The 26,930-nt window shown below is 45.7% G+C and overlaps 1 protein-coding gene across 2 annotated transcripts in view; it reads right to left on the bottom strand.

Moving 5' to 3' along the window:
- Positions 1-26,930, bottom strand: part of ADAP1 (ArfGAP with dual PH domains 1) — a 326,339-nt gene that overhangs the window by 147,752 nt on the left and 151,657 nt on the right. The gene's annotated exons all lie outside the window — the stretch shown is intronic.

The following is a 26,930-nucleotide window of genomic DNA, read 5'->3' as shown; positions in this document are numbered from 1 at the left end:
ACTTGGAACTACATGGCAAAGTCAGTGTATACTTTCCAAGCTCCAGCAGTAAGGTGTGTACTACTCCCCTCACTTCCACTCCAACACTAAGGCCTGGGACCCACTGGCAGCACTTTTGCAGCTGCAACAGTGGATACCTATGGGGGTCGTTCCTCTTACAGAAATCAAATCGCGTCATGCAGCATTTTGGGAGCATTGAGATTGGGTGGGAGAGGTGGCAGTGAGACTGGGCAGAACTGTAAAAGTGGTCCGTGGAAGGGAACTGAGCACCTCCTAGACAAAGTATATAAACAGAAATCCCCCGAAGGGAGGTTTGTAAATAAAGTGGGTTGTTCTGGGGGCAGGCATTACGTACCTTAGGGCGGCTGCTCCCTGGCCCCCCAATTCTTTGTTCTGGCCTCCAACTTCTCCAATGAGACTGGTAGCTAAACAGTTTGAAGCAACCACAATGGTGTTGCATGTTCCTGGGAGATGAACTCACATTGAAAAACAACATCTCCCAGCAAGGACTGTATGGGAGCACGCAACACTACCGCGAGAGCTTGGAAATGTATCACCTGCAGGTCTCCCTGGAGAATATGGAGGCCAGCATAAAGACAGGTTGTTAGGGAGCAGTCCCACTGAAGGTGACACACACACACACCTAGGCCATGGCTGAGGGCACCACAGGAGCAAGGGCATCGAAGCAGCAAGCTGAACTTATACAGCATTTGCAAATGCTTCAATGTAGGGAGATCAGGCGAGCGCCTGACTACGGTACGCTGCTGCTAGCTGTCTGTGCAGCAGCCACCTTGCTCTCTGTGCATGTTTGCATTGTGGTCGGCGGCTATGGACTTGGGCAGCATTGGAGCTGGAAAGGAAGAGGATGCTTCTGCACTGGAGATAAGCTGAGAAATGAGTGACACTGATGGCTGCTGTGGTGTGAAGGCGAGCTGGCTACCTATACTGAAAGGGGTTAAGTGAGAAAAGGAGGGATTAATGGAGTCATCTGGCTACCTTTACTAGATGGAAAGGGGGGAGGAGTCATCTGGCTACCTATACTAGAGGGAAATGGGGGAGGAGTCATCTGGCTACCTATACTAGAAGGAAAGGGGAGAGGAGTCATCTGGCTACCTATACTGTATGGGGGAGGGGTCATCAGGTTACCTATACTAGAGGGAAGGGGGGAGTGGTCATCTGGCTTCCAATACTGAAGGGGGATGGCTGGTGACAGTGGCCTTGGGTGGTAAAGAGTACAAATCCAGACGGACGGACGGACGGACGGACGGACGGACGGACGGACGGACGGACGGACGGACGGACGGACGGACACACACACACACACACCTCACCCCTTGGGGAGGTTAATTTTACATATTGTATATATTTTGTCCTGAAGGTGCTTAGTTACCTTTAAAGCGGACCTGAACTCTTGCTGATCCGTTGCCTTTAACACTTTTAGCCAGAGACCCAGAACAAGCATGCAGATCAGATGTTTCTGACAAAAATATTTACATTGTAAATGTCGCAACTTCTTTTTTTTTTTTTAATGTGTTTTTAATAAAAAAAAAATTTGTGTGCAACTTATGGGCACCAAAGTCTAATAAAAGTAAAATACAGTGGGAAAAGAGTTTCAACCAATGCTCTGAGCAGCACAATGGGAATTTTTTAGGCCGTCTGTACTCCACGAAGCGTACAGATTCCAGACTTGCAAAGAAATGTACATCTTGTAAAATCATAGCTGGCTGTAAGACCTTGTTCACATTATACGCATGGCCGCGCGCATTTCAACAACGCGTATAGCGAGCATCACGCAAGAACATCAGAAGTGCATAGACACACTACATGCACTGCGCAGCAGTGCGATGCGCTATTGCTCTGCAGCATGTATTTTACGGCAAAGTGCAGCGCACACCCATTCAATGTAGCGACTGTTATCAGCAGCCCAATAAACAGACGCGCAGATGGCAGTGGCAGTTACATTCTGATCACACGCCCATATGTGTTTAACAGTGTGAATGAGTCCTTAAAGGAATACTGTAGGGGGGTAGGGGGAAAAAAAGAGTTAACCTTACTCGGGGCTTCGAATGGTCCCCCACAGACATCCTGTGCCTGAGCAGCCACTCCCCGATGCTCCGGTCCCCGCCTCCTGTTCACTTCTGGAGTTTACGACTTTAAAGTCGGAAAAACAATGCGCCTGCGTGGCCGCGCCCTCGCTCCCGCTGACGTTACCAGGAGTGTATTGTGCAGGCCCAGTACAGGTCTGCGCCTGCACAGTACGCTCCTGGTGACATCATCGGGAGCAAAGACATGGGCGCACAGGTGCAGTGGTTTTCCGACTCTAAAGTCGGAAATTCCAGAAGTGAACCGGAGGCGGGGACCAGAGCATCGGTGAGTGGCTGCGCGGGCACAAGACATGACATTTGCGGGGGACTATTAGAAGCCCTAGGTAAGTTCAACTCTTTTACCCCCTACAGTAGTCCTTTAAAGTGAACCAAGCACCATTTTTAGCACCAATGGCATCTCCATAGCACATTAAAAATGCATGACAATAATGTGGCTCATTATTTGAAAAAAATTTAATTTTACCGCTTCTTTTTCCATTGCTACCTTCACACCTTCACCTGAATAAATAATGTCTAGCTAGAAGGGGAGAGGGGGAACATGGCAGCTCCTACAGCTATTAGAAATCGGGGGAAAAAGTGGCGCTTGGGTCCCTTTAATTAAAATGGACTAACATTAAATGACATAAGTCTTGTGTATGGATACATGTTTGTAGTAACTTTAAATGAAGGTTAAATTTCCCTTTAATTAGATCATCCAGCCTAGCATGCTCTAGTCTAGGCACATATTTGAGATTTAGATCTCTAGTTGATTTTTTCATGTGACGCTCTCTCCCCCACTGTCACCAATACAATCCATTGTAATGTCTCGTGCAGACACATATGAGGGATGAAGCATTCCAAATGTAGAATGCAGTGGTGTGAACAGCCGCATTGTCCCCTATTCTAATCTCCCCGTCATGCACTCAATAATGTATGCAGAAAAAGGCATGTGTGAACAAGCGTGGCATGTGCAAACTCCATTCAGAAAACAAAGGCTGTTATCTTTCTAAACACAGACGTCACCCTTGTGGCAATCACTTCCCTACTGCTGGAGACTTCCTCAAAGAAGTCAGTTGTAACGCTGAACCTCAAACAGCGGTAACCAGCTCTGCTCGTTAGTCACATCACGGTAACGGATAGCATCCTGTCAGCAACCATTGCATGTTAAAATCACTTAGAGAAAGTCTGTAAAATGCAATTTGGTACGTTTCTGGTCACTGGAACAAGGATTATAGTGTATCTCGAGTTATAGAAAAGTACTGTGTATACAACAATCAGTGCAGGTCTTCATTTTAAACATTAGTCCACTTCCACTAGACTTTTCACCACATGGATTTTCTGACTTTCAGCAACTCATGCCAACCATCACCACTAAAAGAGAGAAAAAGGCTTGCCAGCCACACACAACCCACGCTATAAGGTTGTGTGTGTGTAGCTCTAGTAGCCAGGAGAAAATGCACTGGACTTCAGGAGCCGGTCTGTACTTCAATCCTCCAACCAAAGTTGAGAAGCATTTCAGGACGTAAGCATGGATAAAAGTAAAACGCAGTCCTAGTACAGACTGCTTTATTCACATTTAAATCAACTTAAAATCAAGTAAAAACATAAAATAAGCGCTTACAAAAAGGGCCCAGACCACAGGAACCCTGATAAAAGTTTGCGTGTGCGACACATCCTCACGCCATGAGCTTTCAGACACGCCCCGGCCCTGATTTGCATTGCTATGCTTTGCCTATCCACAGCATTGTACACAAATCGTACGCAATTTCTGAAAAAATAATGCAGGACCTCAGATTTTTTTCATGCGTACGAACGCGTAAGAGAATTCGCATTGAATGGAAACAGAACCATTCACTACCATTAGTTGCCATATCAATGCACATTTTCTGAGAGAAAAATCTGACACAAAATGCACAAGTGGAAACCTAGCCTTACTGCTTGTATTGTCCATCGAGATGAGGAGAAGGTAGGTGGATCAGTGAAGAGGAGGTACAATGTGAGGGGACACTTGCCACCTGAGACAAGGAAGAATAATGGTTTTGTGGATGAAAATCTAGCAGGTGAATGCAGCTTTAAAAACAGGGATGCAATTAATCCAATACAAGGAGGCACTTCACAGCTGTTTATGAAGCTTTCCACACCTTCATCAAGGATGATAGACTAAACAACGATAGGAAGGAGCACAGGGGAATGTGAAGATCCCAGAGTTGTGCTAAGCTCAGATTTTACAGGTTTTTAGAATGACACCCCTCCCCCCTGTGAGATGCCATTTACTTTATTCAGGTCATAGGGGAATAGGGGTTGGAAACTCTATGGAAAGCTAAGCAGGGAAAAGGCACCTCCCACTTAAAAACAAAACAAAAACAAAACAGTTTTAAATGTAAGAGAAAAGCTTATCTCAATAATATACACATCTAGGCCCATATGCAATTTACTTTTTTTCCTAGGTGATGTTTGCAAACGTGTCAATATAATGCCCTTTAAACCACCAACGAGCAAGAAAATCCTCAAAATAATTTTTTAGCTCTTCAAATACTTTTTGGTACTTTTTCTGTTTCAATAACGTTTATTATGCAGTTAAGCAGAACAGAAAATAACAGTCATTCTGATGACATCCATGTTTTAAAACACTTTTGGTGCAATCATTTTAACAATTACTATTACATTAAGGCTTCTTGCACACAGGGACGTTACAGGCGCACGTTAGTGGAGCCTGTAACGCTCCCCCAACGCACAGCAATGTAACACAAGTGGGCTGTTCACACTGCCCACGTTGCGTTACACTGTAACGCAGCAAAGTGCTGCATGCTGTGCGTTCTCCGCGTCTAAGCCGCGTTAGACTGTTTGCACATGCTCAGTCATGTTGGGGAGGAGGGGAGAGCGGCCGGGCACATGGCTAATTAATATTCACTGCACTCAGTGACGTGCAGTGTTTACTTCCTGGAGCGGCCGCTCTGTGCGGCGGTTGGCCGGTCAGGACCACGTGATGCCGCATGCATCCAAGAGTACGCATCACGGCATCACGGACGCCAGAGTGAGTTGCACAACGCGGCTCACTCCGACGTCCACACCAGAGAGCACCAGGCGTTGTGTTAGGGGCACGTTATGTGCCCTATAACGTCCCCTAAACGCAACGTCCTGGTGTGTAACTAGCCTATAGGCCCATACACACGTCTGATTTTAGCGAACGACCCGTCGTTTGAACGTTCCGTCGTTCGGACGTTTTCGCGTCAAATCCGACGTGTGTACAGACTATCGTTCGGGTGATAAGACTGGTTACCAGCGATCCGCCCGGCGGATCGCTGGTAACCAGTCTTATCACCCGAACGATAGTCTGTACACACGTCGGATTTGACGCGAAAACGTCCGAACGACGGAACGTTCAAACGACGGGTCGTTCGCTAAAATCCGACGTGTGTATGGGCCTTAAGTGTAGGATAAATATCCTATTCACTCATGGTTCATCAATTATGCAAGAAGAGATAAGCAAAGTAAACATAGTGAATCCAAGGATTTTAGTAACTCTGTATAGTGTATATCTCAAAAGTAGTCATAGGTAAGTATATAGCTATTTTCCTTGAGCTGATTTTGTCTGGTGGCTACTGGCCAGCCCATTCCTTGAGTTGGGGTACCAGTTTGATTATCTTGCCCTAGAGACTCAGTCAGGTTTTTGTATAGGTGAACTTGTGCCACCCCTCCCATACCTTGTTAAAGGTTTTCATTGTGGAGCAGGCCCATATATCAGTTCCTCTAAATTCTCGATTTTATCGACTTTAGAGATCCAGATTTGAACCGAGGGAAGCGGGCTCCGCGCAAAATTAAATTAAAAACGGGGGAGGGGGGGTTGGGGGAGCAGGCATGTTTAGTGGGCTCTCCTCATGCCCACCACTCCCCCATTCTCCTCCGTCCCCCTCCGGTACTGCCTAACAACCCCTCAAACTTACTACCTGGTCGGGAAGGTCGCGGTTGAATGCGCAGGCATCACAGCTACGTAGTGCGCTCGCCCAGAGCGCTGCCGGCCGCATGATCATGGATGTGTGCAGCCGGGAAGCGCCTGCACAGTCAGCCATGACCCCCTTGACCAGGAAGTTCAGGGGGTCGGTATGCAGTACTGGAGGGGGACGGAGGAAAATTTAATTTTGCGTTAAGGTATCCTTTAAGTTAATATATTGTGTGTGTGTGCGCGCGTACGTTTGTGTGTATGTGTGTTACTTTATGTGTAAGAGTCTGTCTAATATATCTAATGTATCTGTTGTGTGTGTGTGTTTACTAATGAGTACCTATCTGGTGTGTGTATATGTATCGTGCGTGTGTGTTCTGTGCAGCTTTGTGAAGGTGAGATAAAGATCATTTACATGTTACTCTGACAGGATAATTGGGCGGCTCTACAACACTGCATCTATTTCAAGCAAAATGGAATTTTAAAATGTTTTCAGCGATGTGTCTGTAAAGCGCTAGATCAGCGGATTTCTTTATTTCTCACTTTTTTTCTAACCTTCAGCTTGTAAAAGAATAAAAGTGTGTGCTTGACTGATTTCATAAGCCAAGGTGAAAAGCTTTAAGGCAAAAAGGTTACAGAGTCTGTGACCGAAGATTATGTTGTCAAATTAATATTATTATACCACCGCCGCCTCTCGCTTTTACCATTTAGTGAAGATTTAGGTCACCTTCTGGATCTCTTACTGTGAACTTCAGCATTTGATGACATTCTATGAGCTAAGTGATGCTTGCCTTGCAGCGGTGGGATGAATTCCCACCAGTCCCCTCTGCTGATGTCCATTCTCTGCCACAACCCATAAATATACTAGCAGGTAACATACTTTCATCCATCCTGACCTTAAAGCGGACCTGAATTGAAAATTAAGAGTCAAAATAAACATACACAGGTCATACTTACCTCCCGTGTAGTCTAGTCAGCAATCTCTTTCTCCTCTCCTACTTCCTGTTTGTCCACTGTGATCAATGGAATTCTCTGTCCTCCATTTTGAAAATGGTCACTACCCCATAGCAGCCTCCGGGTCAGCACATTGTTAAACTGTAATATAGCCCAGTTGAGCCATAGGGAAACATGAACATTACCTTGCTCATCAGTTGTCCTTTTAGTTATAACTGACAGCAACGCATATATAACTGACAGCAACTGATATATTTGAATTCTGACAAAATCTTATCAGAACTGGAAGGAAATGTTGTAAGAAGAAAATGGTGAGCTTTTGAAAGGAACTGACAGCGAGATAAGTATATAATATTCATTTGCAGGTACATCAACAGTTTATTTTAAATAATTTTACTCGGTTCAGGTTCCCTTTAAAGATAAACTTTGCAAAGGAATTGGGGTGAAAAAGTACTTGATTATGGAGGTTATCTGCAAGTAAAGTTGTTAGAGATTGGGACGGATGTAATCAAGCAAAAGCAAAGTAGAATGGAAAATACATTGAGATAAGCTCTCTTATTGGTCAATAAAGCAACAAATTAAAGTACGGTATCTTTCGGACTGTAAGACGCTCCTGAAAATAAGATGCACCTAAATTTAGAGGACAAAGACCAGGGGAAAAATATATATACTAAACCTGGTGTATCCATGGTGAAGGGGCATTTTGTTAATTATGCCCCCTTTTTACCTCATTTCCACTTGTACCTCTTGTGTCTCCCTGTGTTCTCCTCTGTCCTCTTGTGTCTGCCTCTGTCCTCCTCTATGCCCCTGTGTGTCCCCCCTGTGTCCTCCTCTGCATGGGCACAGTACAGGGAGTCTCCGACATTGCAGCATGTTGGAGGTTGGCATTGGCTGGTGTTCACAAGTCAGGAACTCCCTGCATTTGGACTATAAGACGCAGTGACTTTTTCCCCCCGCATTTGGGGGACACAAAGTGAGTCTTATAGACCAAAAAATACAGTACATGTAAGAAGTAGGGATCAGCACTCCAAATTAATACACACATTTTTATTAACTGCCAAGTAATCTGATGTTTTGTTTTTTTGAGGCAACGTAATATCTTTCAAATCAGGAAAAAAAAGCACAGGATCCCTTATGGAAAAAAAAAAAACCTGGTGCCGCCATAGCGCCTACTATAAAAGCTGTAATTTTGTGGCAAAGACCAGAAATGTGGCTGCTATCGTTTGCCTCAATTTACCTTCTTATTCGCAAATTGCAGCTTTTATAATGGCCACGATATGCTGTAAAGTAGGTACATTTCGGTGCCCGGAGGCATACGATTAGTGGCAACGAAGAATCACGGCTTTGTGGCGGTTACTCCAGGCGCTCAAATAGACTTTCTTGCTGTGAATTTCGGCTCTGTGCCAGAGGAGGGTTTAACCACTTCAGGACCACAGTCTTTTCGCCCCTTAAAGAGTAACTGTCAGACTGCAGAAGCTAATTTAAACCTCTATTCTCCTGTGTTAAACAGTTTAGACAGAAGCCAAAAGACATTACTAAAGATAAAAATCTCTCTTACATTTAATGTGTGCTTATCACCAAAGCTAAGCTCCTAAGGAGGACGCAAGCCGCATTCCATACTGCAAAGCATTCTGGGGCCCTCCCCTCGGCTGCTAAGGAGAAGACGGGATCAAGTTTCAGCAGCTTCTAAACTCACAGCACAGATAAATCTCCGGGAAGAGTACTCTGCAGGAGTCCGCTATTGTTCCTAGCCACATGGCTCATTAATATTCACTGCACACTGTGTTATTCTGTACGAGCTGTTCTGTGATCAGAAGCAGGCAGGACATGACGACACATTTGGCTTCACAAACATGGAACCTGCCATGGGCTGTCAGGAGCATCATTCTCTGCATATACTATATACAAATTCTGTGAAATCCAAACGTGGACAGTGAAATGCATATGTAATGTAAGTACAGCCAATCTTTAGCTACTGATATATGTGTTTATTTTCTCTGAGACCTTATACCTAACAGCTCCTCTTTAAGGACCAGAGCCTTTTTCTCCATTCAGACCACTGCAGCTTTCACGGTTTATTGCTCGGTCATACAACCTACCACCTAAATGAATTTTACCTCCTTTTCTTGTCACTAATACAGCTTTCTTTTGCTGCTTTTTGATTGCTGCTGCGAGTTTTAGTTTTTATTATATTCATCAAAAAAGACATGAATTTTGGCAAAAAAATGACTTTTTTAACTTGCTGTGCTGACATTTTTCAAATAAAGTAAAATTTCCTATACATTTGAGCGCGAAAGTTATTCTGCTACATGTCTTTGATAAAAAAAAAAACATTCAGTGTATATTTATTGGATTGGGTAAAAGTTATAGCGTTTACAAACTATGGTGCCAAAAGTGAATTTTCCCATTTTCAAGCATCTCTGACTTTTCTGCGCACCTGTCAGGTTTCATGAGGGGCTAAAATTCCAGGATAGTATAAATACCCCCCAAATGACCCCATTTTGGAAAGAAGACATCCCAAAGTATTCAGTGAGAGGCATGGTGAGTTCATAGAAGATTTTATTTTTTGTCACAAGTTAGCCGAAAATGACACTTTCTGACAAAAAAAAGAAAAAAAAAAGAAAAAAAAAAGTTTCCATTTCTTCTAACTTGCGACAAAAAAAAATGAAATCTGCCACGGACTCACTATGCTCCTCTCTGAATACCTTGAAGTGTCTACTTTCCAAAATGGGGTCATTTGTGGGGTGTGTTCACTGTCCTGGCATTTTGGAGGGTGCCTAATTGTAAGCACCCCTGTAAAGCCTAAAGATGCTCATTGGACTTTTGGCCCCTTAGCACAGTTAGGCTGCAAAAAAGTGCCACACATGTGGTATTGCCGTACTCAGGAGAAGTAGTATAATGTGTTTTGGGGTGTATTTTTACACATACCCATGCTGGGTGGGAGAAATATCTCCGTAAATGACAATTGTTTTATTTTTTTTACACACAATTGTCTATTTATAGAGATATTTCTCCCACTCAGCATGGGTATGTGGAAAAATACACCCCAAAACACATTATACTACTTCTCCTGAGTACGGCGATACCACATGTGTGGCACTTTTTTGCACCCTAACTGCGCTAAGGGGCCCAAAGTTCAATGAGTACCTTTAGGATTTCACAGGTCATTTTGAGAAATTTCGTTTCAAGACTACTCCTCACGCTTTAGGGCCCCTAAAATGCCAGGACAGTATAGGAACCCCACAAATTACCCCATTTTAGAAAGAAGACACCCCAAGGTATTCCGTTAGGAGGATGGTGAGTTCATAGAAGATTTTTTTTTTTTGTCACAAGTTAGCGGAAATTGATTTTAATTGTTTTTTTTCACAAAGTGTCATTTTCCGCTAACTTGTGACAAAAAATAAAATCTTCTATGAACTCACCATACTCCTAACGGAATACCTTGGGGTGTCTTCTTTCTAAAATGGGGTCATTTGTGGGGTTCCTATACTGCCCTGGCATTTTAGGGGCCCTAAACCGTGAGGAGTAGTCTTGAAACCAAATGTCGCAAAATGACCTGTGAAATCCAAAAGGTACTCATTGGACTTTGGGCCTCTTAGCGCACTTAGGGTGCAAAAAAGTGCCACACATGTGGTACCGCCGTACTCAGGAGAAGTAGTATAATGTGTTTTGGGGTGTATTTTTACACATACCCATGCTGGGTGGGAGAAATATCTCTGTAAATGACAATTGTTTGATTTTTTTTACACACAATTGTCCTTTTACAGAGATATTTCTCCCACCCAGCATGGGTATGTGTAAAAATACACCCCAAAACACAATATACTACTTCTTCTGAGTACGGCGATACCACATGTGTGACACTTTTTTGCAACCTAGGTGCGCTAAGGGGCCTAACGTCCTATTCACAGGTCATTTTGAGGCATTTGGATTCTAGACTACTGCTCACGGTTTAGGGCCCCTAAAATGCCAGGGCAGTATAGGAACCCCACAAGTGACCCCATTTTAGAAAGAAGACACCCCAAGGTATTCTGTTAGGAGTATGGTGAGTTCATAGAAGATTTTTTTTTTTGTCACAAGTTAGCGGAAAATTACACTTTGTGAAAAAAAAACAATACATATCAATTTCCGCTAACTTGTGACAAAAATAAAATCTTCTATGAACTCATCATACACCTAACAGAATACCTTGGGGTGTCTTCTTTCTAAAATGGGGTCACTTGTGGGGTTCCTATATTGCCCTGGCATTTTAGGGGCCCTAAACCGTGAGGAGTAGTCTTGAACCCAAATGTCTCAAAATGACCTGTGAAATCCTAAAGGTACTCATTGGACTTTGGGCCCCTTAGCACAGTTAGGCTGCAAAAAAGTGTCACACATGTGGTATCGCCGTACTCAGAAGAAGTAGTATAATGTGTTTTGTGGTGTATTTTTACATATAACCATGCTGGGTGGGAGAAATATCTCTGTAAATGACACATTTTTGATTTTTTTTTTACACACAATTGTCCATTTACAGAGAGATTTCTCCCACCCAGCATGGGTATGTGTAAAAATACACCACAAAACACATTATACTACTTCTCCTGAGTATGGCGATACCACATGTGTGACACTTTTTTGCAGCCTAGGTGCGCTAAGGGGCCCAACGTCCTATTCACAGGTCATTTTGAGGCATTTGTTTTCTAGACTACTCCTCACGGTTTAGGGCCCCTAAAATGCCAGGGCAGTATAGGAACCCCACAAGTGACCCCATTTTAGAAAGAAGACACCCCAAGGTATTCCGTTAGCGGTATGGTGAGTTCATAGAAGATTTTATTTTTTGTCACAAGTTAGTGAAAAATGACACTTTGTGAAAAAAACAATAAAAATCCAATTTCCACTAACTTTTGACAAAAAATAAAATCTTCTATGAACTCATCATACACCTAACAGAATACCTTGGGGTGTCTTCTTTCTAAAATGGGGTCACTTGTGGGGTTCCTATACTGCCCTGGCATTTTACGGGCCCAAAACTGTGAGTAGTCTGGAAACTAAATTTCTCAAAATGACTGATCAGGGGTATAAGCATCTGCAAATTTTGATGACAGGTGGTCTATGAGGGGGCACATTTTGTGGAACCGGTCATAAGCAGGGTGGCCTCTTAGATGACAGGATGTTTTGGGCCTGATCTGATGGATAGGAGTGCTAGGGGGGTGACAGGAGGTGATTGATGGGTGTCTCAGGGGGCGGTTAGAGGGGAAAATAGATGCAATCAATGCACTGGGGAGGTGATCGGAAGGGGGTCTGAGGGGGATCTGAGGGTTTGGCCGAGTGATCAGGAGCCCACACGGGGCAAATTAGGGCCTGATCTGATGGGTAGGTGTGCTAGGGGGTGACAGGAGGTGATTGATGGGTGTCTCAAGGTGTGATTAGAGGGGGAAAATAGATGCAAGCAATGCACTAGCGAGGTGATCAGGGCTGGGGTCTGAGGACGTTCTGAGGTGTGGGTGGGTGATTGGGTGCCCACAAGGGGCAGATTAGGGTCTAATCTGATGGGTAACCGTGACAGGTGGTGATAGGGGGTGATTGATGGGTAATTAGTGGGTGTTTAGAGGAGAGAAGAGATGTAAACACTGCACTTGGGAGGTGATCTGATGTCGGATCTGCGGGCGATCTATTGGTGTGGGTGGGTGATCAGATTGCCCGCAAGGGGCAAGTTAGGGGCTGATTGATGGGTGGCAGTGACAGGGGGTGATTGATGGCTGGCAGTGACAGGGGGTGATTGATAGGTGATTGACAGATGATCAGTGGGTTATTACAGGGAATAACAGATGTAAATATTGCACTGGCGAATTGATAAGGGGGGGGGGGGGTCTGAGGGCAATCTGAGTGTGTGGGCGGGTGATTGGGTGCCCACACGGGGCAGATTAGGGTCTAATCTGATGAATAACAGTGACAGGTGGTGATAGGGGGTGATTGATGGGTAATTAGTGGGTGTTTAGAGGAGAGAAGAGATGTAAACACTGCACTTGGGAGGTGATCTGATGTCGGATCTGCGGGCGATCTATTGGTGTGGGTGGGTGATCAGATTGCCCGCAAGGGGAAGGTTAGGGGCTGATTGATGGGTGGCAGTGACAGGGGGTGATTGATGGGTGGCAGTGACAGGGGGTGATTGACAGGTGATCAGTGGGTTATTACAGGGAATAACAGATGTAAATATTGCACTGGCGAATTGATAAAGGGGGGTCTGAGGGCAATCTGAGCGTGTGGGCGGGTGATTGGGTGCCCGCAAGGGGCAGATTAGGGTCTAATCTGATGGGTAACAGTGACAGGTGGTGATAGGGGGTGATTGATGGGTAATTAGTGGGTGTTTAGAGGAGAGAATAGATGTAAACGATGGATTTGGGAGGTGATCTGATGTCGGATCTGCGGGCGATCTATTGGTGTGGGTGGGTGATCAGATTGCCCGCAAGGGGCAGGTTAGGGGCTGATTGATGGGTGGCAGTGACAGGGGGTGATTGATGGGTGTGATGGGTGGCAGTGACAGGGGGTGATTGATAGGTGATTGACAGGTGATCAGTGGGTTATTACAGTGAATAACAGATGTAAATATTGCACTGGCGAATTGATAAAGGGGGGTCTAAGGGCAATCTGAGCGTGTGGGCGGGTGATTGGGTGCCCGCTAGGGGTAGATTAGGGTCTAATCTGATGGGTAACAGTGACAGGTGGTGATAGGGGGTGATTGATGGGTGATTGATGGGTAATTAGTGGGTGTTTAGAGGAGAGAAGAGATGTAAACACTGCACTTGGGAGGTGATCTGATGTCGGATCTGCGGGCGATCTATTGGTGTGGGTGGGTGATCAGATTGCCCGCAAGGGGCAGGTTAGGGGCTGATTGATGGGTAGCAGTGACAGGGGGTGATTGACGGGTGATTGACAGGTGATTGACAGGTGATCAGGGGGGATAGATGCATACAGTACACGGGGGGGGGGGGGTCTGGGGGGGGGAGTCTGGGGAGAATCTGAGGGGTGGGGGGTGATCAGGAGGGGGCAGTGGGCAGGGGGGGATAAAAAAAAAATAGCGTTGACAGATAGTGACAGGGAGTGATTGATGGGTGATTAGGGGGGTGACTGGGTGCAAACAGTGGTCTGGGGGGTGGGCAGGGGGGGGGTCTGAGGGGTGCTGTGGGCGATCAGGGGGCAGGGGGGGGGGAAATCAGTGTGCTTTGGTGCAGACTAGGGTGGCTGCAGCCTGCCCTGGTGGTCCCTCGGACACTGGGACCACCAGGGCAGGAGGCAGCCAGTATAATAGGCTTTGTATACATTACAAAGCCTATTATACTATGTACATGCGGCGACCAGGGTGCTAGTAACCCGCCGGCGCTTCCGAACGGCCGGCGGGTTACTACGAGCGGTGGGCGGAGCCAGTCCCCGGCGGCTGATCGCGTCACGAATGACGCGATCGCCGCATAGCCACTCCCGCAGTCGCCCCCGCCGATGGGCGTATTGCGGTCGTTTGGGCCCAGTCTTTGCCGCCGCCCATCGGCTGGGGGCGGTCCTCAAGTGGTTAAAGTTAGGCACCACTGGGGGGGTCTTAGGGTTGGGCACCACTGGGAAAAGGGGGTGGGGGGTTTTAGTGTTAGGCCCCTTTTACACTTAATCTGCTGCGTTAGGCATGCATTTGCATTAGTAGTTAGTACGCGTTTTTTTCCCTAAATATAATAGAAAATCTATTTGTTACAATCCCCACATGCTGGCATCTATTCGGCTGATAGATGGTTCGATAGATCATTTCCGACATGTCCGATCTTATTTTCGATATTTTTTTTTTTTATCGATTTCTCATAGAAGTGAATGGAAAAAAATAAGAAAAGATAAGACAATCGAGCTGGAAATTGAGCGGAAAAACGTACTGAAAATCGATTGGACGGAAAATCGACTGTAAAAACGCATCGTGTATTCCCAGAATTAGGCATCACCAGGGGAGGTTTTAGAGTTAGGAATCTGTAGAGGGAGGAGGGAGGGCTCTGTGTGAGAGTAGGGTTAGGTTTAGCACTAGTAAAATATCGGTAAACATTAAAGATATTTTACTATCGGATTCCAGCAATAGAATATCGCCAATTAAAGCGATAATTCTACTAATGACAATCTCCTGTGCTCACTTTTTTCCAGGCACCTATCTTCATGTATGCGTATCTTTGGAATGCAATGCAATGGAATGTGTACCTAGTGATTGGCTAGGTGTGCAGAGTCATGCGGCAGCAGGTGATGTTGCTGCTGCTTGACTGTGCACACCTATCCATTCCTTGAATGCACATTCCTTTGCATTGCTTACCCTGATAAAGAGATACCACGTTACCTTGAAATGTTAAATTACTTGGCAGTTCATACAAATTAGTATATTCATTTGGAGTGCTTATCCCTACTTCTTACATAAACTGTGGATCATTCAGTAACTAAGATTAGAGCACCAATGCACTGCCCAGGGCATTACGATGTGGTGTGCATCACTCCTACCCTACTACTACTACAATTAAATTAAAAGACCAAATGGAAGGCTTGAAATATGTGGGCATGCAGGATTTTTTCACTGGCCACCACATTTTGTATTTAATTTGCCTATCTCCTCAGTATATTATTCGATTAAGTGTAGTATGGTGTAGAATGACTGGAGACAGCTAGGGAATGGTTTGGAGGCCCCACTTCCCGGAAGCTTGGTGACCTCTTTCTCTTCTTTGTCTTTCTCCTTCTCTTTGCCATTTATCTGTCTTTTTCTTCCTCCCACCCGGTACTGTCCCAGGTGAGGTTTTTTTTACTCCTTGGACAACCACAAACAGACCTGAGAGTTAGGAACTTGCCGAAGCTGCGGCTATTGGAGTAATGAATCTGGAAGCCTGCCTAACATGCTAGATAACACTTGGTATGTTTTAATCTGCTGTTAAGCCCCTGTTTTGTTAATGCACTTAAAGAGGAACTCCAGTAAAGGAGTGGAAGGAGATGCGGCTTGGTTTTTTGGCAGTTGGACCCAGCTGCAAACAGCTGTTATGTCCCACAATCCAATGAAGTTCACAGACAGGAAACTGTCAGGACCATGGTCCTTACATCACCCTGTAAGAGGGGTTTCACCACAATATCAGCCATACAGAGCCCCCTGATGATCCATTCGTGAAAAAGAAAAGATTTATTGTGGGAAAAGGGGTATCAGCTACTGATTGGGATGAAGTTCAGTTCTTGGTCATGGTTTCTCTTTTAAGGCCTACGAGCCTAATACTATATTATTGCTGCTGCTCCCAGCAAGATATGCTGTAACATATTCTTGTGAAAACTTTAATCAGATGTTTGAAATAGATTAAGCCTTCCATAAAAAGAAAAAAAATACCAAGCTCCAAAATATGACCTGGTGCCTGGTACCTATGTGTCAGGTTGTGAAAGGTCGCAGGACCAGCATTCCCATCATCCTCCCTCCTGTTGGTTGGGAGGAAGACATACCTTGCGTGGGCGGGGACAGTGTCTGGACAGCCAAAAATCCAGCTGTCATGGGCAGGAGCAGCACCATCTTCCTCCTATTCAGGATGATATTACCTCCATAAATTATAATGAGGTCATTATGTGATCGCACACCCGTGTTCATTACCCCAGAAATTTGCAGAAGATTCACCTAGGTGTCCTTGGTGTCCAATCCTCACTCCTCATTCCCCCTCCCATGCAAGATTGAAAGTCAGAAGCATGTTGCATTAATTAGTATCTTACCTTTCCCCATTCCAATGAACAGTGCAGCTCAGACATGCCTTGTACTGCAGAAGGCCTCCTTCAGCAGCGTGTACCGGGTCCTGGCCTGATGAGGTCATCAAACCAGTACATGCAGCAGAGGAGGCCAGCTGCAGTGCAGGAACAAATGCCCTGTGACCCTTGCTGGAAAACAGACAGGTGAGATGTTATTTACCAAGCATGCTTCTGACTGCCGATCTTTGGGTAGAGGGAGAGAAGACCACTAGACCACAAAGAAAAAGTATATAAGGGTGTGGGGACCACTAGAGCACTGACAGACACGGCCGGCACACGGAGTTCCATCCCACACTATTGGCCATTCGGTAATAGAGCAGGAAAGTGCCAGTGTTCTTGATGGTGGAGACGATTACTGCACAGATATGTGCAATATGCCTTCTACTGTTCTATATTTTGTAAGTGTAACTTTTAATCTTTTGAGAAGCAGTTATAGGAGTGCACAGGGCAGTTTTTAGGCTAAATTGCATCCCGGTCAAGGGTGTAAAAATTGCGCCCTTCCTTCTTGTGGACTTGCAAACCCATACTACACCCCCAGTATAGGTAGTCAGGTATGAGCGCCCTCAGTATAAGTTAGCCAGGCATATGTGCTCCAGTATAGCTAGCTAGCTAGCTATAGGTGCTCCTAGTATAGGTTAGCTATTATTATTTATTGTATTTATAAAGCGCCAACATATTACGTAGCGCTGAACATTAATTTAGGTTACAAACAATATTTATGGGTGACATACAGCAATATGACAATACAGGAATCAAAGAAAACCAGATCACACAGCAGAGTATGAGCATAAGGTAATGCTTAGTCAGTCACTGGATGGAGCATGGAGATTAGGCAAGTTAGGTTCACTCAAGTGCGTAGCATGGGTTCATAGTAATGGAGGTGCATGATCAGGTAGGACACAAAAGAAGGAGGACCCTGCCCAAAGTCTTACAATCTAGAAGGAGAGGTAGAGACACGAAAGGTAGGGGACCAGAGTTCAGCTGTGGGTTTAGAGCACTTGTGAGGGGTAGTAGGCCAGAGTGAAAAAGTGAGTTTTGAGGGCCTTCTTGAAGATGTTGAAGGAGGGGGCTGCCCTAGTGGGTGGAGGTAGAGAGTTCCAAAGTGTTGGAGCAGCTCTTGAGAAGTCCTGGAGGCGTGCATGGGACTGTGTGATGCGGGGGGCGGTCAGGTGAAGTTTATTGGAAGAACGGAGTGAGCGGCTAGGTGTATACCTCTGAGTAATATCAGAAATAACAATAACAATAATATTTATATAGCGCTTTTCTCCCTGGGGACTCAAAGCGCTGAGTAGGTTGGACAGGTTTTGTGGACAGATTTGTAGGTCAGACAGAATGGGCCTGATTCACAAAGCAGTGCAAACACTTTGCACGCCTGTGAAAAGCCCTTTATCACTCCTAAACTTAGTTTAGGCATGATCTGAAGCAACTCGCGCAAAGTTTTGCGCGCACAAACGTGCAGGCAGCCCTATGGGACTTTGCGCGTTTGCTTGCGCACGGGAGCTTCGCGCGATCAGCAGCACAAAGCGGTGATAACTCTGCTAGTACAAACTGAGTTATCACCGCTTTGTGAATCAGGCCCAATATCTTGAATCTGATTCTGGACTGGATAGGAAGCCAGTGGAGGGATTCACGGAGGGGAGCCGCCCTGGTGGAGCGATGGGTGGAGTGGATAATTCTGGCTGCCGCATTCATGATGGACTGCAGTGGGGCTATTCGGGTCATAGGGAGACCAGACAGAAGGGCATTACAGTAGTCGAGGCGGGAAATTATGAGGGCATGGATGAGGAGTTTGGTGGTGGCAGAGGTCAGGAAAGGGTGAATCTTACAGATGTTACGAAGGTGGAAGTTGCAGGACTTTGTGAGGTTTTGGATGTGGGGAGTGAAGGAAAGTTTGGACTCCAGGGTGACACCCAGACAGCGGGCTTGAGAGGTAGGGCGAATGGTAGTGTGGTTAACAGTGACATGCACATCTGGGAGGTTCAGGGATAGCCAGGGTGGGAAGATAATAAATTCCGTTTTGTCGAGATTTAGTTTCAGGAACCTAGCGGACATCCAGGAGGAGAAGGCTGATAGGCAGGAGGACACCATGTCCATGGTAGTGGTCGAGATGTCAGGGGTGTGGAGGTAGATTTGGGTGTCATCTGCATACAGATGATAGTTAAAACCCATGGAGGAGATAACCTTGCCAATGGAGGATATGTATAGGGAGAACAGTAGGGGGCCAAGGACCGAGCCTTGGGGGACTCCCACCGAGAGGTGGTTGGGGGTGGATGAGGACTCATTGAAGGAGGTCGTGAAGGAGCGGTTGGAGAGGTAGGATGCAAACCAGGTCAGGACGAGATCGTGAATGCCCATGGACTGGAGGGACTGGAGGAGTAGGGGATGATCTACTGTGTCAAAAGCTGCTGAAAGGTCAAGGAGGAGGAGAATGGAGTATTTACCTTCAGCTTTAGCTAAGGCAAGGTCATTGACCACTTTGGTGAGAGCAGTTTTGGTTGAATGGGCAGGCCAAAATCCAGATTGCAGTGGGTCTAGCAGTGAGTTGGCATTGAGGTACTGGGTCAGGCGTTTGTGAACCAGACGCTCAAGGAGTTTTGAGGCAAAGGGGAGGAGGGAGATAGGGCGGTAGTTGGAGGGTAGCGAGGGGTCGAGGGAGGGTTTCTTGAGCAGGGGCAATACTGTGGCCTGCTTGGAGTCTGAGGGGAAGGCGCCTGTGGATAGGGAGAGGTTAAACAGGGTAGTGAGGGCTGGGGCCAAATCCATGAAGTGAGGCTGAATTAAATCAGAAGGGATGGGGTCAAGGGGGGAGGTAGTGGTATGGGAAGTCTGCAGTAGGTGCTTGACTTCCTCAATGGTAGTAGGAGTGAAGGAGGTGAGGGGAGGATAGAGTGGAGGAAGAGTTGGTTGGTAGGGGGTGGGAGGTGAAGATTGAATATTTCCTGATGGATGGAGACTATTTTGTTGGTGAAGTGGGTGGCTAAATCTGTGGCAGAGAGGGAGGAAACGGAGGGTGGGGGGTGGGTTTAAGCAGGGAGTTGAACGTGTCAAAAAGACACCGGGGATTGGAAGATTGTGCTCCGATGAGCTTGGTAAAGTATTCCTGCTTCGCATGAGCAAGGGCAGTGTGAACTGCAGCAGGTTAGTCTTGTACTATAGGAAATCCTGGTTAAGTCAAGTTTTCCTCCATTTCCGTTCAGTGGCACGTGTTTCCCTCCGGAGGTTGGGAGTATGGGTAGTGCGCCAGGGCTGGGGGTTAGGGGGGCGGTTGCGGTGGAATATTGGTGGAGCAGCTTTCTCTAGGGCTGATGAGAGAGTTTGGCGATACTGAGCTGCAGCAAGATTAGGACAGGTTAGCTAGGTATAGGTGCCGCCAGTATAGGTTAGCTAGGTATAGGAGCTGCCAGTATAGGTTAGCTAGGTATAGGAGCTCCCAGTATAGGTTAGCTAGGTATGGGTGCCTTCAGTATAGGTAGCTAGGTATAGGTGCCCCCCTCTCCCATAGGTGATGGAGGGGGGATACCCGGCTTCCTTGCCCTAACTCTGCAAAGAGAGGGGAGCACAGATGGGGGCCTTGGGGATAGGGAGTGAGGGAGAAGTCGGGCTCCCAGTGAGGCCGCGGCTCCCCCCTCCATCACTGCGCCCCCCTCCCTCGCATGCCTGGCTCGCCCCTAAAAATGGGGTTGTAGGTGCAAGTAACATTTTCAATGGTATTTACAGTCCCGAGAGGCATTTTGGTAGCTACAGATCAGTGTGTCTGTGCGCTGACAAGTAAGATATGGAAGGGAAAATGAACAAAGGGATTTGCCTTGTTAAGGGGTGACGGATTTTGCATAAACAAGACTTATTGACTTTGGCTAAGCTGCTGTATGAAGATTGTGCATGCTCTGCAGGAGAGAGAAGTGTTCGGTGGGAAGACACAAACAGAATGCTCTACCATGTCACATCCTTGTCATCAGTGACACCGCCTTACACATAAATAAAAATTACAAGCCATTTCATTGTACGCACTCCGCCAGTTTTACAAATTAACTTCATATAAAAATTCTCATCCATTAAAAAAATAAATTGTTTTGCAGAGAACATGCATATAAAAACAAATGCATGTAATAAAACATATGTATGAATGATTAAACCTTGCAGTATCTGCCAGCTCAGTATTTTCTTCTCCATGCGTATCACAAAGAATTGATATTATACTGGATATATGAATAATGTATATGAAATGACATACTTTCAGTTTTTATGTACTGTACACATCCTGCTATAAAACTGGCACTCAGTGGTACAGCCGCCTTATGCAGCATCAAGCCACCAAAGACGGAGGGCCGGTTCTCACTAGGGCAATTAGCTGGAATCACCTTGCCTTTTAAAGCAATAACGCAATAGTAACCTAATGGCAGTGATCTCACAGCCGCGATTGCAGTCGATTGCGGGTGTTTCACGATTAAGGGCAATCACAAACGTGTTACCAGCAGCATTTTACCAGGATTTCCGAGCGATCGCAGTACAATGCTTGAACTACTGCTGATCGCGATCGCTCTGAATCACCGGAGTGTACAGTTTTGCGCTTAATGGGTCCTAACTTTGGGCTAATCAAAAAACAGGATATTGCTAAAAAATAATGAACAATTCAAATGACTCCCTTTTTTTATATCACAAAGGGTTCCTAAAGCCTTAAAAGAAAAAAAGGTGGATACTTACCTCAGTAGGGCCTCTGGATAGTCCAGAGGCATCCCCAGACTTCCTTTGCAGCCGTTCCTCTGCTGGGACCCTCAAAACAATATTTGACATTAATGTTGAATATTGGGCGTGGCCGTGCTCCCGTCCGTGTTCTGCGCAGGAGTAAAGTACAGCCCACGCCTATGTAGTGACAGACCCACTCCGCAGAGAAGCCACGCTCGTACATGGATGGGAGCACTGCCACAAAGATAAAGAGAGTCCTGACTGGCAGCAAAGGGGTCATGAAGGAACAGGCTGGAGCATCCCTACTGGGGTAAGTATACAATTTTTATTTTTACTAGGCTTCAGGTTCACTTTAACCACTTCATGCCATGGGCTAAAGGGAAATAGTGAGTGCGCACGCATGAACTTTTATAAGCATCCTATTTGTGCTTCAGGTGCATCCTCAGCACAAATCCATCACCCAGCTACACTCACCTCTTCAACGTGCTGTCAGGTTAGAGAAAGTGAAACTGTGAAAGAAGATGCCTTAGGGGCTTTTCACACTTGTGCGGTGCGGTGGGTCATTTTACCACACCTCACCACTATGCCAATGTAAGCCTATGGGTGCTTTTATACAGCATGTGGTGTGATCCGCTTGAAGTCACCGATCTACCATGAGCGCATGCCAACCTTGCCGCATGACCTCTTCGATGACCTGCAGCGACGTGCGGCAGACCGGAAGTGGTGTCAGTCTATGGCGACGCAGGGTCTCTTAAAAAAAATTACACGGTGGTGTTGCAGTGCACTTGCCTGGAAGCATATTATTACAATACACTTCCATGCGCTTCTCGATTTCTGAAACAGGAAGTTAGCACACTTCACTTCCTGTTTAACTGTTAGCCAGAAGGGGATAACCGCGTTCTAGAGCAGTAATACCCGAAGGCCTGTTTTTGACGGTGTGGCCCGGTTTGCAATGTGAAACCGGCCTTAAGGCTCGTACATATTGCCAACAAAAGCGCAACACCAACCCAACGACATGACCGACCACAGTAACAAGCGATTGCACAACTTGTATTTTCCATGCAGCAACCAAATGAACAACCAACTCATTTGCATGCAAGCAGAACAGTGCATTCAAAACAAGTACAAGTCATTCAAACAACTTGTACACAGGTGGCCAACTGCACGACATCAGCCCAATAGTCATGTGAGTTGATCTGCCAGTTGGATCTGGCAAACCCCCTGTTATTAGTCGCTCTTCTAGTTATTTGTCACACATACACACGCCAAACTATTGTCTAACATGTTTGGACGATAGTTGGGCGGAAAAGTTGCATATTTGTACAAGCCTTTATAGTCAGATAAAATGGGGCAAATTTTTGCGATTTATAACAGATTATGTTTCTTGAGAGGTTGGAAAAAGTCCATATAGAGATAAGGTACATTGTAATACTTACCAATACACGGTTAGGTTGGAGAGGGTCAGTAAGGAAATTGCCAGCATTGGGCTGTAATAATAAATCTTTGCTTTGGGTGCGCACGCAAACAACTGCAAAAGCACATTCCAGCAATCTGATGAGGTCCAGGTGAGTCAAACTTTTGCCAGCTAACAGCAGATAATATTTAAAAGATCTACTACAGGTTTACAGAAACATTTGCGATCTCCAATTTTCTCAATTGTATGCCAGCTCAGGAGAAGCTTAATAAACAAACCCAATAGACTGTAGAAGTAATTTAAAACGTGTCTATTGGCATAACAAATCAGTGTTAAATGACTTCTCTTTGTGAAACCCTGAAAGGCTGTTATTTGAGGGTCACTCAGCCATCAGCTATTATCTCAAGTGTAACGGTATCTACTCATGTCCCTCCTGTCACTATTGCTGTGGGGAAGCGTCTCAACTGAACACAATCATTATCTCTAAGGACTCAACAAATAACACGTCACTTTAAAAGGTGACATTAAAAAAGTGTTATTCCAGGACATCCGTTTTATGCAGAGACTAGGAGTGGTGAAAAATGGAGCTTACTCAAAAATACAAAAAACAAGATACATAAAAAGGGGCGAACATGCAAAATGGACACCGTGGAAATTTGGACAGCGGAAATATCCACTAGTAGAATATCTGTAGAATTACTGATATTTTTTTATTGGGCAATAATAATTCCAATCCCCACCCCATTGATATCTGCTGTATATAATAATTATGGGTCTGGGGAAGTTTGGGTGCCCATACTGGCTATAGACGTAAATTTAGCAGGCAAAACTGTAGCTACAAATAGCAGTGCCCAAATGTCTGTTTATAGCCTTAACATGGGCGCCTAAACTTCCTGCCTCCAGCACCCAAATTTCCTGTTTAGAACAAGGGAGGCAGTCAAACGGCAGCAACACAAACTACCACTGATGTACTGCAAAACAAGTAGAGGTAGTCCCCAGTAAAAGAACAAGACTGTAGGTTAGTTCTTAACCTGAATCCATTTGAAAGTCGGAACACTGTTCAACCTATGTTCCCTGTGCATCCTTCTGTCCCCTTTTCTGTCCCCTGTGCCACCTTCTGTCCCCCTGTGCCACCTTCTGTCCCCCTGTGCTACCATTATTCCCCCTTTACCACCATTATATCCCCTGTGCCACCATAATGTCCCCCTGTGCCACCATTTGTCGCCCTCTGCCACCTTTATTCCCCTTACTAGCTCACCTCCTACGCTCCCTGAAGCTCTAATTGTACAGTACTGGCACAGCTGGAAACTGTGCTTTATTCACCGCCCCGCTGGAGTCCAATGATGTCCATCTGTCTTCTGCACTCATCTCTCCCCCTAGTGCCGGCATCTCCTGCAAGTCACATGACTTCATGCATCATACAGAAACCCCAGTACTAGGAGGAGAGATAATTGGTGAAGAGGAGGATGGAAAGCATTGCGTCTCCAGCATTAAGGTACGTAAAGCGCAGCTTCCAGCTGCAGCAATACTGTACAATCAGAGCTTTGTAGAGCACACCACTGGAGACAACGTCATCGCTATGGGATTGGCAGGCTGTTGATATTGGCGAGTCGATCATACATCGGCATTCGTTAGTCGGGGACTATCTGTATTGTGCTTACTAGAGATGTGAACTGAAAGTGTGAATTCTCCTGAGCTGAACTGTATCTTTGCACAGGATTAATCAGATGGGGATGGCTAATGATTAATACCTGTCAGTTTAACATTCTTTTTTTTTATCCGATTAGCCCTGTGCAGAGATCTACTTTTACTCATGGTGATTACACTTCCTGCAGAGCAAAAAATAAAACCACAGAAAGGCACAAAAGGATCATTAAACGTATGTAACAAATGGTGGAAAATGTTGGAAGCGCTCAGTTAATAACTGATTAACAAGCAATTTAGAAGGAAATGTAAATTGTTCCTTACCTTATTGGTGGTGCTCGCTATTTATAGTTAGATATAGTCGGCGCTATATGTGTATACCTGATGAACTATAGTGTATTAAACATGTATTCCTCATCCAGAATAGCGAATACTTTATAGACCTCATAATTCCTTAGCGGGGTAAGAAAGAACATTTCTTTTTACATGGCATTTGAACATTTTATCAGGGCTGGTTTTAGACTTCTTGCTGTCTGAGGCAAACTTGTGGGGATGCTGCCCCCCTCCCGATAGGTAGTATAATTGCCCACAGTTAAGGTAGCCTGGAGGAGCTAGCAGCCAGGAAGGGGGCAGCGGGCACAGCTCACCTCTTCCTTCCAGCTCTGCGTAGCACTGCTTGTCATTTCCTGCAATGCCGCTCACTGTACTTGCACAAGTACAGTGGGCGGCATTGAGGAGGAGAGGAGCTGTGATACGCAGCGCTTGGAATGCGGAAGGAAGAGGTGAGTAATTACTTCCCTGGCTGCTGCCTGACACACTGCGCACATAGCTGGAGGGGGAGAGTGGAGGGGGGACCCAGGTGAGGGAGGGGTGGTCTGACTCCCCCTCGCCACCGCTGTGCCAGCTGACCCCCCTCCTGGCTGCTACCCCCTCCAGCTCAGCGTCCCCCCCACGGCCAGGCGGGCGCTGCCTCCCCCACTTTTGCCACCTGAAGAACCTGCCTCTGCCCATCTCATGAGCGGCCCAGGGCTGCATTTTATCCATTGGGTGCCTCTGCTATATTTTTTATTTGACTTTAGCTAGTTACAGTCATCCTTAAAGGGGTTCTGTGGGGGGGGGGGTTGAAAATCAAAACGGACACATACCTGGGGCTTCTATCCTGCAGATGTAATGTCCCACGCCGTCCTCCGATGATCCACCGTTCCCCGTCGCCAGTCCCAGTGTAATTCCGATCCTAGCAAGACTGTGGCTGGCTCGCACCCGCGCGCATTATCGGGAGCTTACTGCGCAGGCACGATACAAGAAAACTTCATACTGCGCCTGCGCAGTAAGCTCCCGATGACGCGAGCGGGAGCGCACACTAATCGCCTTGTTAGAAGAATTGAATGGTGCCAGCGGTGGGAAACGGGTGATCAGAGGAGGACGGAGCGGGACATGACAGCTACAGGGGGCTGATAGAAGCCCCAGATAAGTGTCGTTTTTTATTTTCAACACACCACCGGAGAACCCCTTTAAAGAGGAACTTTAGCAAAAAGGGGGAAAAATATAAATCAATACATTGCAAAGTGATAAGTTAAAAAATAGAAGAGAGATCAAGAAATGATTGCTATTCACCATGTAATTTGTTCATATTGCTTGATACACAATCAGCCTGCACATAATCATCTTTACTACTGGCAGACATGAAAAAAACTAGACAGCACCAACTGCCATAATGTATAACCACACCCACTAACATTGCGATAGGCTAAAAGGTTGGGTTTTTTTTTTTTAATAGATATACATTTGCATAGAGGGAGATGCTGGTTGTTTGGAAGTGGGAAACAACAGTTATTTCCCACAGTGCAACGAGGCACACAGACAGGATATGATCAGGACCTGGGGGGGGGGGGGGGGTCACCACAATATCAGCCATACAGACCCCCTTGATGATCTAATCGAGAAAAGGTAAAGATCTCTCATTGGAAAGGGGGTATCAGCTACTGATTAGGGTGAAGTTCAATCTTTGGTTACAGTTCCTCTTTAATTCCACCTTTGTGAGTTCATGTGCTTTCCACCCATCCCTATAGTTTTGTCAAGTACAAGGCAACACAATAGCATGAGTAATACCAATCTATCTTCTACAGACTGCCTTTAAAACCCTATATTATGCTGCTATGCACCCATTTTGCTCATGTAGGCTTACACTTTCCATCCCTGCCTGGCCACATCAACACTAAATGGAGAAAGTCAAACAAGTATAAATGCTACATTTCATCTGAAGGACAAGAACATAACCAGCTAGATTTCAGCCAATGCAAATAATGCCTTTACTCTTTCTTTTCCAGAACAACCAAGCCACCCACAAAAAAACTATACATTTCTACTAATCCAATAGAAATAAAACACATTACTACTACTGCAAATGTCTCTTATGGAGATAATAGGTGGTACCGATATAAAGCATTAC

The sequence above is a fragment of the Hyperolius riggenbachi genome, chromosome 7 (genome assembly GCF_040937935.1).
Source record: "Hyperolius riggenbachi isolate aHypRig1 chromosome 7, aHypRig1.pri, whole genome shotgun sequence".
Taxonomy (NCBI): domain Eukaryota; kingdom Metazoa; phylum Chordata; class Amphibia; order Anura; family Hyperoliidae; genus Hyperolius; species Hyperolius riggenbachi.
Note: the sequence above shows the minus strand (reverse complement) of the source record. Positions and strands in the feature narration are given on the sequence as shown.